The 10,853-nt window shown below is 35.7% G+C and overlaps 1 pseudogene; it reads right to left on the bottom strand.

The window, feature by feature from the left end:
• Nucleotides 1–9,230: 9,230 nt before the first annotated feature.
• LOC143390398 (dolichyl pyrophosphate Glc1Man9GlcNAc2 alpha-1,3-glucosyltransferase pseudogene) lies at nucleotides 9,231–10,609 on the bottom strand (annotated as a pseudogene).
• Nucleotides 10,610–10,853: the final 244 nt, after the last annotated feature.

The following is a 10,853-nucleotide window of genomic DNA, read 5'->3' as shown; positions in this document are numbered from 1 at the left end:
CACCTCAGCCTTTCAGGTTCTTAAAGGTTTTCATTTTATCAAACTTACAATTTACTAGTATTTTTTTCATGGATTATATTTTGCTATTGAATTTTAATATCCACTGTGAAATTCAAGGTCATCTAGACACTTTGTAATGTTATTTTATAAATGTCTTATATTAAAATTTAGGTTTTGAAGTTTAACTCACAGAAGTAGAGAGTAAAATGATTGTTACAAGACACCGGCATTAAAACAGATATGTCCTCAGTGGAATACCATAGAAGACACAGAGATAAATCCCGACATGTACAGTCATCTGATCCTTGACAAGATATCAGAAACATACATTGGAGAAAAGACAGCCTTTTAACAAGTGGTTTTGAGAAAACTGGATAACATATGCAGAAAAAAATTAATGAGAACCTTATTATATATTTCAAAATAATGAAAAGTAAGTTTAACATGTTTTACCAGAAAAATATCAGATCACTGAAAGACTAGATACATGTGTTAATAAGCTTGACCTCTTAATAATTCCATATTGTATACATATATAAAAAATCATGTTACCCCATAAATATTTATAATTATGAGTTCCCAATTTAAAATAATGTTAATAATGTTAATAAAAATTACATCTAAGATGCAGGTTAAATAAATATTTATTGAAAGGAGTAAGGATTGTTTTAGTGTTATGGTTTAGATCTATTGTTATGGTTTTGGATCTCAAAGGGCTCATGTGCTGAAAGCATGGTCCCCAGTGCATCAAGTTGCACAGATGGGGATTTTAGGAAATTATTGGATCCTAAGTTCTCTAACCTCATCAAAGGATTAATTTATTGGTAGCTGAATAGACTTCTGGGAGGCAGGACCTAGTTGGAGCTAGTAGGTCTCTTGTGAAATAACCTGGAGATTATTTTCTCCATTGCCTGTTTCTTTGCCTCTCTTTCTTTGCTCCCTGGCTGCCCTGAACTGAAAAGCTTTTTTTTCCACTAAATGCTTCCACCATAATATTCTGCATCACCTCAGGTCCAAGAAATGGAACCATCCAGCCAAGGACTTCATCCTCTGAAACTGTGAGCCAAAATTAATCTTTTCTCTTCCAATTTGTGTCAGGTACTTTAGTATCAGCAATGAAAAACTGAATAGCACAGATCACATCTAGATTAATTTTTTCTTTTTCTTTTTTTTTTTTTTTTTTTTTTTTTTTTTTGCTGCTGCTGCTGCTTTTTCATCTCTCCTTTTCCTCTTCCTTCATTTTCAACATATAAATATACAAAGATTTTACTTGGTGTGGAGAAATTATCTTTCCTGCATTGAATTGCCTTTGCTTTTTTGTAAAAGAACAGTTAACTGTGTTTATGTGCTTTCATTTTTGGATTCTCTGTTTTGTTCCATGGATCAATTTGCAAGTCATACAAGTTTTTTCTTCTTCTCCAATATTGTTGACTACATGGGTCTTAAGCCTTTCTATAAGAACTTTAGAATAAGTTTGTTAACTTCCACAAAATAAATTTTTTGGTGTCTTCACTGAATTGTATTGAATGTATAGATCATTTTGAAGAGAAATGACCTCTTGACAACATTGGTTTTTCTCATCTATGAGCATGAAACACCTTTTCATTTGTTCAAATCTTCTTTGATTTTTTTCAATCAATTTTTTTTAATTTTCCTCATATAGACTCTGACCATAGTTTAACAGATTATATCAAAGTATTCATTTTCTTGATGCTAATGCAAATAATATTGTGTTTTTAATTTCAAATTCCCATTGTTCATTGAAGGTATATAGGAAAATAGTTGACTTTGTATAGTAACTTTATATCATGGAACATTGCATAATCATTTTGTAATTATAGAAGTTTTTCTCGTTGAATCTTTGAGATTTTCTACATAAAAAATCAAGTCATCTGTGAATAAAAGCATTTAATTTCTTTATTCCAAATTTGCATACATTTTTTTTTAATTTTTGTTGTTTTACTGCATTAGCTAAGAATCCAGGAACAGTAACATGGGGTATTCATGCCATCCTCCTCATCTTTGGAGCAATCATTCAGTTGTTCACATTATGTATTACATTACTATTGGGTTTCTTATTTTTTTGATAGATTTTTAAATCATATTGAGGAATTTTGATTGTATTCCTAGTTTACTGAAAGTTTAGTCATGAATGAGCATTGAAGCCTGTCAGATGCATTTTCTGGACCTTTTTATATGATCAAATGATTTTTCTTATTTAGTCTGATTGATGAGTTAATTACTTTAACAATATTTTGAATGTTAAGCTAGTCTTGCACACCTGGAGTAAATATGACTTGGTCTTGGTGTAGAATTGTTATTATGTATTGCTAGAATCTGTTTGCCAATACTTTTTTGAAGATTTAAAAAAAAATCTTATGTTCCTGAAAGATATTGGTCAGCATGTATTTTTTCCATTTTTGCCTTTATCTTGTTTTGGTATTTAAGCCCCATGGAATAATTTGGGAAATGTTCTATGTTCTTTCATTTTCTGGAAGAGATTATAAGTCATTGTCACCATTCCTTCCTTAAATTTTGGTATAATTTAACAGTGAAATTATCTGCACCTGGTGTTTTTTTCATTGGAAGGCTATTGATTATTCACCCTTTTTTTTAGATGTAAACCAAACCTACTTAACATTATCTATTTCTGCTTTTGTGAATGCTGTAGACTGAGTTAGTTTCCCTTTAAAATATATTAGTTGAAACATTGTCTCCTATGTGATAATATAAGAGGTAGGGACTTTGAAAGGCAGTTAATTTCTGAGGGTGGAACCTCATGAGTGGAATTAGTGCATTGATAAGAGAAGCTACAGGGATCCTCACCCCTTCTGCCATGTGAGAACACATTCATCCATATTTCAGGAAATGGATCCTCATCAGACACCAAAACTGCTGATGGCTTGCATTGATTTTGAACCCACTCATCCTCCAATAAAATGAGAAATAAGTTTCTGGTCAATTCAAAATAACATCAATCCACCCAGTTTGTGTTTTTCTGTCACATAGATTCATGAATATATGAAGACACTGCATTTTGGTATTTTGTGTCTTTCAAGGAATCAGCGCATTTTAAAATTCATAAGCATACATAAATTTATAATATTTTTGATAACTTTTAAATGTCCATGACATCAGTGGTGATGAACTTCTTTTATTTCTGACATTAGTTTTTAAAATATTTTATGTCTGTTTTCTCTCCTCTTATCTTTCCTTCTCCTCTACCTATTTTTTCTTCTCTCTTTGCTGTTTTCCCTTCTCTTTCAGTTACCTTGGCTTGGGTTTTATCAATTTTATTGGTCTTTTCAAAAAATAAACTTTTAATTTTGTTTACCTTTTGATATTGCTTTCTCTTTAAAATTTTCATTGATTCTTGTTCTAATTTTTGTTTCTTTTTTTCTGCTTTATTTAGGCTCTTTCTCTATTTTCTTAAGGTGGATGCTTAAATTATTAGTGTTATATTTTTCCAGTGCTAAACTCTTACTTCTAAGTACTGTTTTCTCTACATCCCTCAAATTTTGACCAAAAGTTTTAATTTTCAAAATGCTTTCTAATTTCTCTTGAGACTTTGGCTTATGTGTTATTTTGAAGTCTATGGTTTGATCTTCAATATTTTGGGAATTTTGGTGTATTCTTCTGATATAGTTTTCTACTTTGTTGTTGTCCAAGAATGTGTTTTGTGTGATAATTATTCTTTTAATTTGTTCAGTTGTGTTTTATATCCTAGCATGCGATCCATCTTGGTTGGAGTTCTATGTGAGCTTGAGAAGAATGTCAATTGTGCTATTGTTGGATGAAGTATTCTATAAATGTCAGTTATTGAGCAAGCATCACTCATCATACTTGGCCTCTTTAGACTGAAATATATGGAAACGTTATTTTCTTGAGAGTGGGAAACATAGGATAAACTAGCCAGAAAAGTGGGTGTGTACCTCTCCCTCCCTAGCATTGCTAGAAGCCAGCCAGGTTTAAGATTTACTGTCCCTGCCTGCACTTCCCTGAATTACCACCAGAGCAGCCTGGACGTGGGGCTCTGCAGGTGTGTGGGGCAAGGAGTGCAAAATGGCAGATGAGTGGATGTGTCTGCAAGTTCCACCTTCGTCCCACATCAGAGAGGAGAGAAAAGGTGGGGAGGATGTGCACCAAGAGACCTCTGCATCGAGTGAGATATTGGATGTGGGATGGAGGGACCTCAGATAATGTGGACGTGAATCCTGCTCCTGGAACGTTGCTCAGGATGCTCACTCTTTTGAAATTGCAGACCTGCAGCACAGTAGTGGTGGGGAGTACTTGAAAGTGCAGCAGATATTTTAAACTTATATTGACAACTTAGAAATTGTATTGTTATTTTTAATAAATATTGACAAATGTAATCAGTGGTCTATTTCTAAAAATGAACCTTTAAAATTCTCCAAATCCAACCACTAAAATTGTTTTTCCTCTTGTTGCATCTAAAGTATAAGAAGCATGTTTTGACTTTTGTGAATCTAAATGTAGACTGCTGTTTTGTATATTCTTTGAGTAAGTGCAAGTTCTTGTGAAACCTCAGATTAGCGCTAGAATATTGACAGGTGAGATGAGGTGAGTGCACATAATAGGAACTTGCAACTTATGCCATTTCATTACAAATGTGTTTCATAGGAACTATGTAAGAAAAAGTAATAGAGGTTGAACTGGCTCTGTCCTGCATAGTGTAGATCCTTGCAGTTGCTACTTTGCAGAGTAGAGTGGACCAGAGAACTCTGGCACTGCACTGGCAGGCACAGCATCAGGTACAAGAATAAATCTGGATTTTTCTGGCATTTTCTGGGAGAATTCCAGCTCCTCTCCCTAGAGGGCTTTTGCTTAGTTGAAAAATGGTTTATCATTTTGGTTGTTTGAAATGTTCAAATGCTTATACTTTGTGATTTGTTCTGCTTCTGATTTTTGTGGGTTCAGAGCATTGCTCTGCTCTGCATTAACCCTATGATATGCTAGTCAAATGCTTTCAGCAGACCTCAAGGCATTTTAATCTGACAATTAAAAAAAAAGTTTTAAAAATCTGGATCACAGGCCTTTCTTTTCTTGAGGAATTTTTAAAACATTCCTCATGTCTTTCACTCTCTCCATTCCTCATTAAGTTTTTTTAATTAGTTGTGGCTGGGCATGGTGGTGAACTCCTGTAATCCTAGGGGCTCAGGAGGCTGGGTCAGGAGGATCATGAATTCAAAGCCAGCCTTAGCAACAGTGAAGCACTTAGCAACTCAGTGAGACACTGTCTCTAAATAAAATACAAAATAGGGCTGGGGATATTGCTCAATGGTTGAGTGTCCCTAAGTTCAATTCCTAGTACCATCCCCCCCCCCCGGTCAAAAAAAAAAAAAAAAAGAAAGAAAGAAAGCACATTGTGGGCAGGAGGACAAATTAATGTGATTTTCAAGAAAGTCACTTTGCTGCCATGTGTTCAGATTAAGTTTTGTCATCACGGGAACGTTTAGCCTGAAGGGAAAGGCATTGCAAAGTTACTCTTCCATCATTCATCCCTCTGTGCCAAATGGCTTAATGATTTCATTTCACTCATTTAAGACCATAGTGTATGTGAGTCCCTGAAACAAATGAACATGCAAATACTGACCTGCATTTCAGACACAATTTTAATTTAGCTTTGTGTAACCACCTCCACAAATTAATTAAAATGGAACATTTACATAAAACCTAATCATTAAGTCCTGCATGAAAACATTATTTTGCTAAGAGATTTAAAAATAACTAGACTAATTAATTTGCTTGTAGAAATGAATTACCAGATAATTCCACACACAGTCACTGAAGTACAATTAAAAAGTAAGTCACTGGATGTCACTATTACCTGGAGGAAATGTGGCTTCAGAAAACTTTGCCATGAGAGGAGCAGAAGGCTTTGCTGCCTTTCCTGTTTCCTTAGTTTTAATTGCATAATATTGATGTTGTTAACAGTTTTATTCTATGTTTTCCATTGGTATTGCATTCCCTGGAACCCAAGGGGGTGCCCCCTCTGACACTGAGCATTCTTGCTGAAGAGTCACATGTGCAGGTGCTCTGTGGGTAGGGGCAGTACAATTTCCTGCAGTGAATATGTTTCTATGCTCAGCTTTCTGTGGCTCTCTGGATGACTCTGTAAATTTCAGTGCTAGCTTTTTCATGTATCACCTCTTTTTTAATTTGTTGTATTTAGTACTCAAATTAATGTTAAAAAAATAAAATGGCATTGCCATGAACATTTTAGATAATAAGGTAAATCTCCATAGGGAAGAGATGGCTATTCATGGTTTTTCAAATGTCAAGATTATATTTAAATGGCTTGTGGCTTCAAAGGTTCACAGAGACTAGAAAAATTACATTTGTTAATTCCTTAGGGCTCCCATTCTGATAGTATGAATTGTGGAAGTAGAAATAATGGAGAATAGGACTGGGGTTGTAGCTCAGCAGCAAAATGCTTGCCTAGCATGCATGAGGCAGTGGGTTTGATCCTTAGAACCACATAATAATAAACAAATAAAATAAAGGCATTATGTCCATCAACAACTATAAAAAAGAAATAATGGAGAATAAATGTTATTAATCTTATTAGGTAAGATAAATAAGCTAATATTTCTTTGTTTTCTGAGGATTTGGGAACTATTTGTGTGTGTGTGTTTTTGTGTGTATGTGTACACAAGTAAGACACTTAAAACTTGTATTTGAAATCTGTTATTACCAAGTCATTAAGACTATTCTCATGTCTGTGCTATCCTCTGAGACATTAGTTAATTAATTAATTAATTTTGCTTTACTGAGGATTAAACCCCAGGGCACTTTACCATTGAGCTACATCCCCCCGCCTTTTTTTTTTTTTTGAGATGGGGTCTCCCTAAATTGATTAGTGCCTTGTTAGTTTGCTGAGGATGACCTCAAACTTGCAGTTCTCCTCCCTCAGCCTCCTGTGTTTGAAAAATTTTAATGAGGATATTGCCAGCAGGGTGGAAAATCAGGTTTCAATACAAAACCATGGACCTCAGTGATGCTCAATGCTTTTGCTGACTAACCTTTATTTTCATAAGAAGTGCTTTAAAAACTTAAATAGGGGGCTGGGGATGTGGCTCAAGCAGTAGCACGCTCACCTGGTATGCGTGAGGCCCAGGTTCGATCCTCAGCACCACATACAAATGGAGATGTTGTGTCCGCTGAGAACTAAAATAAATAAATAAATGTTAAAAAATTCTCTCTCTCTCTCTTAAAAAAAAAAAAAAAAACTTAAATAGTAGTTTCCTGTAGACTTTATGACTAAACTGAAATGTTCTTGAGAACCAACATGAATGTAATGAGAAGCACATACATATCTAAAAAAAATTAATAGGTCTTCTTCCCACACAGACTGAATGCCATTTTTCCTCCATTTATAGCTGGTTCTCCGAGGAAACCATTCTTCCCTATGTGTCAGCTTGCATGAGGTTTGGTCATGAGAGCAGCTCTTCTAGAACAGGACTTGCTGGAATTTGCACTCTCAGAGATCATTCACATTTTTACATGATCTTTTTAATCAGCAGGAGATTTTTGAGTCAGACGAATTTTCCAGGGAGGGTAAAATGTTTCTAGATAGCCTGTACCATTGGCTTGTGTTTACTTTTTCTTCCCCCCTTCCCCTTCACTCCTCTCCCTTTCTCTATCTTTTCTTTCTCTATATACTCTCTCTGTCCCTGAGGATAAACCAAATTGTGTGGACTGCAACTATAGTCTATGACACAGGATCTATTATTTAAAAAATATGAGCAACTGTGTGGGCTGCCTTCTAAAACTCTTTTAGTCAAATGAGAGTGTTTTATGTGGAAATGTTCTCTTGAAGGGAACTCTAGGGAAATTTTGAACACAGATTCTGAGTTAGAGTTCTGTTTTCTGTATAAGCAGTTGTCATTTCCTTCACTTCCTACTGGGAGACACAACTGGAGGAAGAAGAAAATGTTTTATCATTTTCCCTGTGAATCTGCCATTTATTAATTTCTGGGTATTTGGAGGAAGAAGAGGGAGAATAATTAAATGTCCATGTTTTGATTGTTTGTCCAGTTCTTTAAATCTGTCTCATGGATTGTCACTCTGATATATGGGGTTCACTCTTCTCCCATGTAGCAACTACACAGTTAGAATCTAACACCTGCATCATTTTCTCCATTAGGTAAAACACAAACTCTACCTGACAGCTTCTTTTTCCCCACTACTCAAAAGAGGATTGAAGTACATATTGAAGTACATTTTATTCCTTGATGGTGATATCTGAGGAGTGGCCACACTTACAGATCCATGGAGTCAATTCAGTGGGTAGGTGTGACTTGGAATCTCCGCACTTGTAATTTTTCCCCAGAAGCTTCCTTTTGCTTTCTTCCCCAGTCAAAAGTGCCCTTCATATTCCAAGAAAAGAAATTCTGGATCAGTATAGGTAGGACATACACTTTGAATCACTCTTCTAAGAGAGATAATGTTTGTTTTCATCCATTTCCATTGATGTCTTCCCTCCTCTCTATTAAATTCAAAAAATCGCTCATGGAAATGTCCCTGACCATGACTGGGGGTGCAGACCAATCTATTTTGTTGGCCTACATGGGAAACAAACCCATGATGTTCAAGTAATATGCTTGACCTGAGGAATCTTCACATTGATACCTTGATTTGAAGATTTGTATACTTTCTTCATTGAAGCCTTGTGGTAAGCATTAGTTTTTATTATCTTTGTTATAGTGTATTAATCCTACAAGTTCCTGCACAGTGTTACCAGTTTCAAGTATAAATATGCACAGTGTCACTTAAGAGCAAGACAACTGTAGTGTATAAGATATTCTTTTTTTTTGCAGAAATAAAAAATGCCATTTTATTTATGTTTCCTTCAGTATAGGAGTCTAATTATCCTTTATATTCTGACAATGGTTGACATAGTCTACAAATAATTATGCGGTTAATCAGACTCTGTTTTCAGAAAACATAGCAGTCTGAATGATCTCAGACAATTTTAACAGAGGAAGATGAGATTCTTTTTTCAGATGAATTTCACTGCTAATGGAGGGCAGTGACTTCTTACCATGGTAACAATCAGGTTGCTAGGCTTGACAAGGCCAATGATGGAAGAATGATTCTCTAAACAGATCTACTAAAATGAATGACTCATGCCACAAGCAACTTTCTTCAAGTTCTGATTAATTTCCCATGAAATAATTGCTTTGCCTACTTCCAAGCAGTTCCTCTATTCATTGCTCCTTTGTCTTGCTGATAGGAGGATCAGTCAACACTAAAACATACAGTATGAACCAAGCATCTGTGATGCCCACTGCACAATTCACTGAAGTCAGTAGCAAAGGGAAAAAAGGAGCACTTCAGCTTCTAGGAGGTAAAAAGGAATACAAATTCACAGCAGATTTCCAGAATCTCCAAGCCAAGGAGGTAGAAAATTTCCATCCAATTAAAAAGAGGCTTTACTTTTCTGAATAGAATCTTCAATGAAGAAATACTATAGATGGAGAATAGTAACATGAGTAAGATTTTAATGGGAAGTTCTGGGGAAGTGAAGCGGAGAGGGAAGAGGGAATAATGTCCTGCTGTGGTCAGAATCAGAAAAATTGAAGCATCTCCTGCTTTTTCCACAGACAAAAGGATCATTGGGAGAATTTCAAGGAGTATGGCTACTTGCCATTGAGGCCTTAGGTATCTTGTTGGATCAAGAAGTTTCAATTCCAAACCAATGACAGACAGAACTTTGTCCAAAGCATTGTATAAGGCCCAGAAGTTTAAAGCCCAGTATGCATGGCAGAGGCCCCTCTAGAAAGGAAAGAGTTGGGAAAAGACTTGAGGCAGCTGGTTTAAGGCTAAAAAAAAAAAAAACCAGTGAAAGAGCAGAAACTAGGAAACAATGAGGCCCAGCAAAATAACACGGACAAAGCTAAAACTGTTCCATCAGACAGACCCATCTGGCTTATTTACAGAAAAACAGTAAGAGTATAGCGGGTATACACTGTAAGCTCGTGCTACATACAAGTAGATGTGCTTGAAATGTAGGAGAATGACAAAGAAAAATGCTCCTTCCACATGCCTTTTCTGAAATAACTGTGCAATGGAGAGCAACATTAATCAAAATAGGAATCCATTGTACTGGAAATGAATATCTGTAATACCAGTGACTGAGGCAGGAGAACTGCAACTCTGAGGTCAGGCTGGGCAACTTAATTAATCAAGATAGCTGGATGTAGTGATATAATTCAATCTCATAGACAGCATACACAAAGAGTGCATCTGTAAAGATGACAGAAAATCTCTGGAAAAAAAGGTTCTTAAACTGCACTAGTTCATATTATGAACATTATGCATCACTTGATCAAAATATTTGGCAACAAGTGACAGAACGTATTCAAACCACACAAAAAAGCGGGGTAAGCCAAGGTCTACTCTGAAGTTGCCTCATAATACCAATGTGATATTGGCAGACTGTGATAGCAAGCCAGTTGTGGTGTACTTCAAAATCTGTAGAATGGTAGGTGGAAATGAGAAGGCATTTGAGGAGAGTCACCCGGATCGCCAAAGCAGAAAGCCAATCGCCACTACCCGTTAGGGTTCCGAGCGCCACCATTGCTGCAGCACCTCGCACTTTCTATGTATAAGTTATTCTTACCTGAGAACACAATCAAACCTAAGTACTTTGTATTCATCACAGACATGCAGAATGGAGGCTCTTAACGGTTTCCCATTTCTAGGAATATAACGTCTTGAACATTTATTAAAAAATTATTTAATAGTGTCTTTGTCAAATTCTCCAAGAGTTTTCTCTCAGTAGTCAACTAATTTAGTGGACATGGATTGTTTGTCCTTATTTGATAAAT

Source organism: Callospermophilus lateralis, unplaced genomic scaffold, assembly GCF_048772815.1.
Source record: "Callospermophilus lateralis isolate mCalLat2 unplaced genomic scaffold, mCalLat2.hap1 Scaffold_6287, whole genome shotgun sequence".
Taxonomy (NCBI): Eukaryota; Metazoa; Chordata; class Mammalia; order Rodentia; family Sciuridae; genus Callospermophilus; species Callospermophilus lateralis.
The sequence above is the reverse complement of the archived record's forward strand: the minus strand, read 5'-3'. Positions and strand labels throughout refer to the sequence as shown.